Source organism: Belonocnema kinseyi, chromosome 1, assembly GCF_010883055.1.
Source record: "Belonocnema kinseyi isolate 2016_QV_RU_SX_M_011 chromosome 1, B_treatae_v1, whole genome shotgun sequence".
Lineage (NCBI taxonomy): Eukaryota > Metazoa > Arthropoda > Insecta > Hymenoptera > Cynipidae > Belonocnema > Belonocnema kinseyi.
Window position 1 is genome coordinate 43764844 of NC_046657.1, and position 7682 is coordinate 43772525.

A 7682-nucleotide genomic window follows, 5' to 3' on the forward strand; every position below is an offset into this window, starting at 1 on the left:
CTTCGGCTTTAACCCCTTCAAATAAAAGTATTTGATGACAGCACGATTTTCCAGCTTTTCCATTCTTAAGAAAAACACAGAGGCGTCTTGTTCAGTGTGCTCGGAAACTTATCAATCCACCCTCGTATTCGGCTTATTCCCCTCAGAAATCCGTACCGGCAATTCGAATTTCGAAGATACACATTTCATCCCGAGTCGCCAGTTTCACTGCAAGAAAAAAGAATTCCTAGGGCGCCTCTGCCAATTTTAGAACAAATTGTACTAGCAACATCTAATGGTAACGTTTTTGCAATATCAAAGCCTAGAGGTACTTTAGGTGGACTATATAATCTCAGAAGAAGAAATTGCCGGGCGAAAATAAATATACAAAGCGGCGACGTCACGAATTTGACCCCAGAAGAAATTGAAGAAGTTCCAGTAGGCTTCGTTCGCCCAATAAAACGAAATTTTAAGGAAGGAGTTGTAAGCTACGATTCTCTACAGCTAAACCAATACTTCAATTCAAAGTAATGTGAAGCTTTTAGCCAATAACACATTACAACAACCGTAACCAAGGATATGGTTGGTTGGAAATTTTACTAATATAACGTCGCAGAGATCGCATAATCAGCTTTCGAAGCAACTTATTATCATATAAAATAAAAACTTTTTTGTCCGATACACTTTTTTGGCTTTTCCTTTACTCATTAATAGTTTCAAGATAATTTTTTTGCTCTAACCTGGCCGCCTCTTCTTTTCACGATTCAATAGAGCTACGAAACAGCTTTAGAATAATATTTTTTTAAAGAAAAAAAATCTGTACATAGCTTTTTCTCATTGAAAAAATATTAGTCTACTATAATAATGTTATTACATTATTTGACTTTATCAAAAAGATACAAAGGATTCACATTCAACAATTGATATTATTAAATCTTTTACAAACTTCCCTTTCGAGCTCATAACCTTTATAGAACACTGTCTCAATAATATTTACATCTTGTAATACCCATTTCCCCGAAGAAATCTCAGGAGCAGTAATGGGATCTCCAATTTAACCGAAAATAGTCAACATCTTCATGGAACATCTAGAAACTAAAATCTTCAATCAATCCAAGCTTAAGGGCATGTGACACAGCTAAAAACCTATATTACCGACCACAGTTTTTCAGTTCACTGAATGTTTTTTTGAACCTGAGAACTTTTTTTGTAAATAAAATATCGAGCTGAAACTTTGGAAAATGTATTAGAGTGCAATAAAGTACGTTTAGGTACTGCATTTTGGTAGAAACTTCACTGAAAATTATTTAATCTTTTTTCTGAACCTCAACATTTTTTGAACGTTCGAACTTTTTTTATACATAAAATATCGGTCTCAAACTTTGAGAAATGCAAGAGCCGAAAGAAAACTACGTTTAAGTACAAAGCTTAATAATAAAAGATGTAAAAAAATGTATTTTCACAATCAATTCCAACGGCATTAGCCGGTAACGTTGTACACGAAAATACGAAATCTCTAGAGCCTCGTCTAGTGTCCGCCAGATTTCGTATTTTCGTGTACAACGTTACCAGCTGATGCCGTTGGAATTGATTGTCAAAATATATTTTTTTACATATTTTATTATTAAGCTTTGTACTTAAACGTAGTTTTCTTTCGGCTCTTCCATTTCCCAAAGTTTGAGACCGATATTTTATGTATAAAAAAAGTTCGAACGTTCAAAAAATGTTGAGGTTCAGAAAAAAGATGAAATAATTTTCAGTGAAGTTTATACGAAAATGCAGTACCTAAACGTACTTTATTGCACTCTAATACATTTCCCGAAGTTTCAGCTCCATATTTTACTTACAAAAAAAGTTCTTAGGTTCAAAAAACCATTCAGTGAACTGAAAACCTGTGGTCGGTAATATAGGTATTTAGCTGTGTCACATGCCCTTAAACCAGAATTTTGGTTCCGTTACATTGATGACACTTTTTTCATCTGGCCTTCCTTGGACGTACTAGTTTACAAAAGATCTGATAACTCATTAAGACGTGAGTATTACAGAAAACCCATCCATACAAATCAAATAAATCGAAATACAGAACAATTACACGAACAACAAAATTAATAAAGCAATTAGAAAATACACTCTGATTCTTGTGGCAAAGTCTTTATTAGATAAACCGTGGGAGCGGTGAGTCAACGTATAAATGAACATGAGAGTAAAGTCAGGCTAAAACATTTCACGCAATCAGGATTGCTGAGCATTATATCGAAACGGGTCACAACATTTTGTTTGGCAGAACATCAGTCATCACAAAAAAACACAATATCATTCCAAGAAAACATGGAGAAGAAATCGAAATCTTAAAACAACCTAATAACATCAATAGGGGCAATAGATACATATAATACCGATCGGCTTTGGCTTTCCGTCCTTCCGGATGAAAAAAAACTTGGTTGGCCACTCAGGTTCGACCAGTCCTCACAGTAGGGCGCTCCGGAGAATCACAGGCATCGTAGAGAGTATACATAAGAACAACATAACCTGATACTTCAGTTGCAGGTCAATCCTGAAGAAGTGAACTGCAATGTTCACAAAACGTCGGAAAAATTCGTAGTTTCGTATACTATTAATACCCAAAATATCTCTTTTAATTAAAATTAATCATCGTGAAAGCATTAAATCTATTAAGGGGGAAAAAGATAAAATGAAGTAAATGGGAAGAGAGATTAGGGTGGAGAAGGAGATGGCGGGAAAAAGGATTAAGTAGGTGGAGTCAAGAGAAAGGTAGAGACAAGAGAAAGTGGGGTGTCGTAGGAATGAAAAGGAGGAGAGCGGTCGGAATTAGAAGTAGGTGGCAGGAAAAACAGCAAGAACAAAGGTATTTGGTCGAGTGTAGAGAATATGATACAAGAGAAAGTGGATTGTCGTAGGAATGAAAAGGAGGACAGAGAGGACAGAAAAATGATAAGGGGAATCGAGTGAAGCAGGGAGATAAAAGAGAAGGCAGAAAGGAAAAATAATATTGTGATAAGAGGATTAAAGGTAAAGAGCGGAAATAAAAGGAGGGTTCAAAGCGCTGCTATAGAGCATAGAGTGGGTTAAAGGTAAAGTAAGGAAAGTTAGGCTAGAAGGGAGAAAAAAGAATGAAGCGGCAGTTGTGGAATTAGAGAGCTAGGAAGAAAATGTGGGGGAACTAACTAAAAAAAAGGGAGAGGAGTGAATGGAGGGCGGCGAAGGCACGAAATGTGGAAACAGAATGAAAATTATAATTTAATCTCGAACAACCCGTAACTCAAAAAGTCATTTCTAATCAAGCACAATGTTCAATCTTAAAATCGTACCATCAATAATTTCCAACGCAAACTCAGAAAAAAGTATGGATATCGTTGACTTATGCAGTCCGTTTAACGCTTAAAATCTGATTGCTCATGATTGCATCTTGAATCTTGAATTAGAAAGTGAACAATATTTTATTGATTATAATGATTATAATGATAATAATGATAATGATTTTTTCTAATTTTTTTTTATAAAATCGAGGTTTCCAGATGGTTCTCAGTGTACCCAAAGGCACTTTCTCGGTGATAACGGGTTGATTTAAAGAATGATTTAAATTTAAGTGTAAATTTTAATTGTAACAAATATACTTACTCAATTGTTTTTTATTCACTCGTCATGGTTAGTAGTATTATAAGGAATTAAGAAAAAATTTTAATGCAGCACTAACATTACTAAAACTTGATATAATCTTTAGTAAATTCAATATCCTTAATATCCTCTAATAGATAATATGATATTGTAACAACTGTTTCCCCAGGTAGCACACTTAATGGAATGAAAGTAGTTTAATAGCATCAAAGTCATTGTCCGTCTGGCAGCCGACACAGTTAGAGATTACGGTTTCACCTCGGCATAATTTTTTAGAGGTACCAATATTTGTCTAATGTTAGGAAGAATAGTTTTGTCGGACCAGATTAAGTGATAATCGTGGAGTTTGACAGAAACGCATGTCGGTAGTGAATTTAGTGAATGCGGTGGTGGTATTTCGCTTACAACAGAACCGCACTATCAATCGTCACTTGTTCCTTCCAACGAAGAGAGCCTCGACAGCTAACTTTTTTTTTTCAAAGAAGACGTTGTTCTCTCAGAATAATTATAGACGAAGGCAGAAATGGTAGCCGTGCGAAGCTTATAGAGAGTCAAGAGGCAGTTAACACAAAAGAGAAAGTAATTTGGGTTAATCAAAACGCCTTGAAGGGATCAAACAAGAGTGGGGTTCAGAGCCTTTAGGTATTTGTACCAGAAACTGTGCACGCCGCCCACATCCGGCGCCTTGCAGTACTCAACCCTCTATTGGATGATAGCTACATTGGAGGCTCAGATGGATAAACTGTCCATCCCAAGAAAACGATCACCTCTGTCTTTTTCTAGATAGAGCCACGTTGTGTCCAGTTGACTTTACCTATAAGTACCCTAGATGCTCGACCAACATCTAACCACTTTCTAGTTCCTACGTGCTGCACAATCACATTCATTCCTGTTTTTGCCATCTGCATGTATTTAACCCCAGCAGAAATTCGAGAGGTCCCAGTAGGCGCCTTTCGTCCAATTGATATGAATTTTAGGCAAGTAGTTGTAAACCATGATACCCTACAGCTAACCCAATAATTCAAATCAAAATAATTTAAACCTTTTAGTCTTAATCGACTTCGGAAGCAGCCTATTATTATACAAAATAAAATAGCTTTTTCATTCGGTAAATTTTGTTGGCCTTCACTTCATTCATTAATAGTTTTAATAGCATATTCTATTATATATGTGGAAAATGGTTGTTTGTGAACGAGCATTTATTTGACAAGCGAGTGAAACTTCTTTCGTTTGAACATAATGGGACATAACACGAGATAGCAACTCGTTAGCAATTTACAGATATACATATACTCTGTTGTAAAGCGCTGACCTGAGTTCTAGATGGCGCCACATGCGGCATATTTGATCACATGAGTCAGAAACGGTTTCTTTTTTCCTAATTGATTAATGCTAATGTGATGCAACTCTATGTGTATCAGATCCAGCGTTTTTCACGACTCGTCGTTTTTTCATTTAGATTATTTGCAAGTGGTTGCTTTTTATACGTTCCTATTACTATTTAATGGTGGTAAATAATGCTTCGAAAGTCATTCCTTTCTTTTTAATGCGTTAAAGTTAGACAGCATTTAAAATTTTTATTGAAAAATTTGTAAAATATTACATGATTGGCTAATCGAAATTTTTTTTGCTAAGCATTGGAAAGTTGAAGAAAAAACGTTCAAAAAAAGTTCGTACTTTTATTAATCGAATAATTAACAACTAAATTAGCTTCTAATTTCATAACATTTCATAGCTCAATTTTAGGGATATTTAGTTATGCTTTGCTGGATCTTAGCTGCTGATATCTTGGGTGTTATTAAAGCTTATAATTTGCAGATTTTTTAAGACAGAGAACACTTGAATTGAAGGTATTTTCATCAATAACGGGCCCTTCTTCATTATTGAAGTCATCATTATTTAAATATTGTTTATCTTTACATTAAAATTTTTTTCGATCCGCAGAGACTTTTTAAACTGAGCTCATTAAAATTTTGTAAGAGAGGTCAACATTTTTTCAACCTGTAGTGGAGAATTTGTTATGAGCTTGAAATGTCGAGAATTTTTCCTGCGATATGCCCCTACATGCAGATCTTTATCGGAAAATTGTTCCCTTTTTATGGAAAGACACGAATATCGTTTGGATACACACCCTTTCTATTGCGGTGAATACATTTGTTAAAGAAGCCGAAAACTTCTGTGAAAAAAAGATAAGTGATGTTAATTCTGAATTTTCATAAATACTAAAAAAGATGAAATTCAAAGTATTTCCGTCAACGTCCAAAAATATCTTGCCTTTAACACTTGCACCAGTAACTTGGGGATACAGGGGATTGGACAAAGAATTTAGTACCTCTCGTCGACCCTCACTCTTTACGTTTCGATCCTCCCGATATCAGTCCAAGGTGATTTGAAGGCAACCCCCGATACTAGACCGAAAGCGATACTTTGGTGTACTATCTATTTCACGTAGGCCTTGATGGCAGTCAGAAACTCGTTATTGACACGTAAAGCATATCTAAAGGTTTTTTTGCATTTTTCACTTATAGTGTTTATTCGATTACAGATTCAAAAAATCAGCGTATTTCGGCTTTAGCTCTTAGGATCGAAAGGGGTCTTAAACGGTTGTCAAATTGAGGAAATGAAAGTCGTATTTGAGAAATTAAATAGAGAAAATCAATGGAACCTTTTAATCGTTTCAATGGAAATGTAATAGACAGAACAGTCCTGCGGTCTTTCATGGTCCATACTTCAATTTTTGATCAGACTGAGGCAAAGAATGGAGAGCTTATTGTTAGAGGTTTTTTAAATGATCTAAAATATTTAAAACAGAATTAACTTTTTCAAGAGTGTAACCATTTCTTATATAATTAAAGCACCAAGCGGGCACAAACCTATGCAAATCCCAAGAACGTCCTTAGAACGTTCCTAGGACGTTCTATTTAATCCCAATCAACGTCTCTAAGATGCCCAATGTGCTAAAGATGACCTAAAGACGTCTTAAAGACGTGGACGTTCTCAGAACATCTTTCGTGCTGACATTAGACGTTTTAAGAGCATCCCTAGGACTTCCAAAGAACATGTTATAAAAGACGCCTTAGGGATGCCCCGAATACGTGTCAAGCTCATCCTTAATTGTTTGCCCACTGGGCAATAACTTTGCACTTACGAGCAAATGATATAAATTCGCATTTTAAAATATTGATGTTCAAAAATTTTCGGTGCACCATTTCACAAAGATATTAAAATTTTCTTCTAATTTTAATCAATCCTGAACATTATCAATAGTAAAAAATAACTTAGTATTGTTAGCGTAGAAAATGTTGTATACGGTTACCATTGTCCCGACGTCATTAAAGTAAATAAAAAAAGAAGTGGTGCAAGATTAGAACCTTGAAGCAGGGTTTCAGAGGTTTGATAAAAATCCGTTATATTGAGGAAAGTGTTTCTAATTTATAAGGTAAGAATTTAAAAATCTGATCAATTTATCAGGTGCCGCTAGATCTCGTATTTGAACTAAGGATTGTCAATTTGAGCATTTAAATCTATTTGGAAAAAATCCAGCTGAGAGGTTGATGGAATTGGATTTAAATATGACCAAAGTACATCGCATATGCACATCTCCAATATCATAGATAAGTCGCTCTCCTTAAATCGAATTAGTATGACGCCAAATTCACACTTAGAAACTGTGTTCCTTGACAGTTTTCCTTGAATGGAGCAGCAATTAGTCAAACACGTCACTCCTCGGCGAAGCTCTTCGAAGGAGAAGACCTGGTACTAATGCCGGGATAAATATATAAAGTGCATTGGTCCCACGCTATCCCCAGTTATTGAGTAATGGCGCGCCCAATCGATCTTATGATCAAATGATTTCGAGAATCTTCCCTTAGGTCTAACTGGCTGACCCCTTTTGAGCTAGGGGGCGCATCAATATAAATATTTGTTATTGTTTTTACTGTTGTTAAAACCTTTCAAAATAATTATTTTGTTTACCAGGTGTATACATATGAAACCGGTATTTTTTCAAGAAAAAAACACATTTATTTCAAGAGAATGATAACAAATATTTTATTCAAAGTATGCGC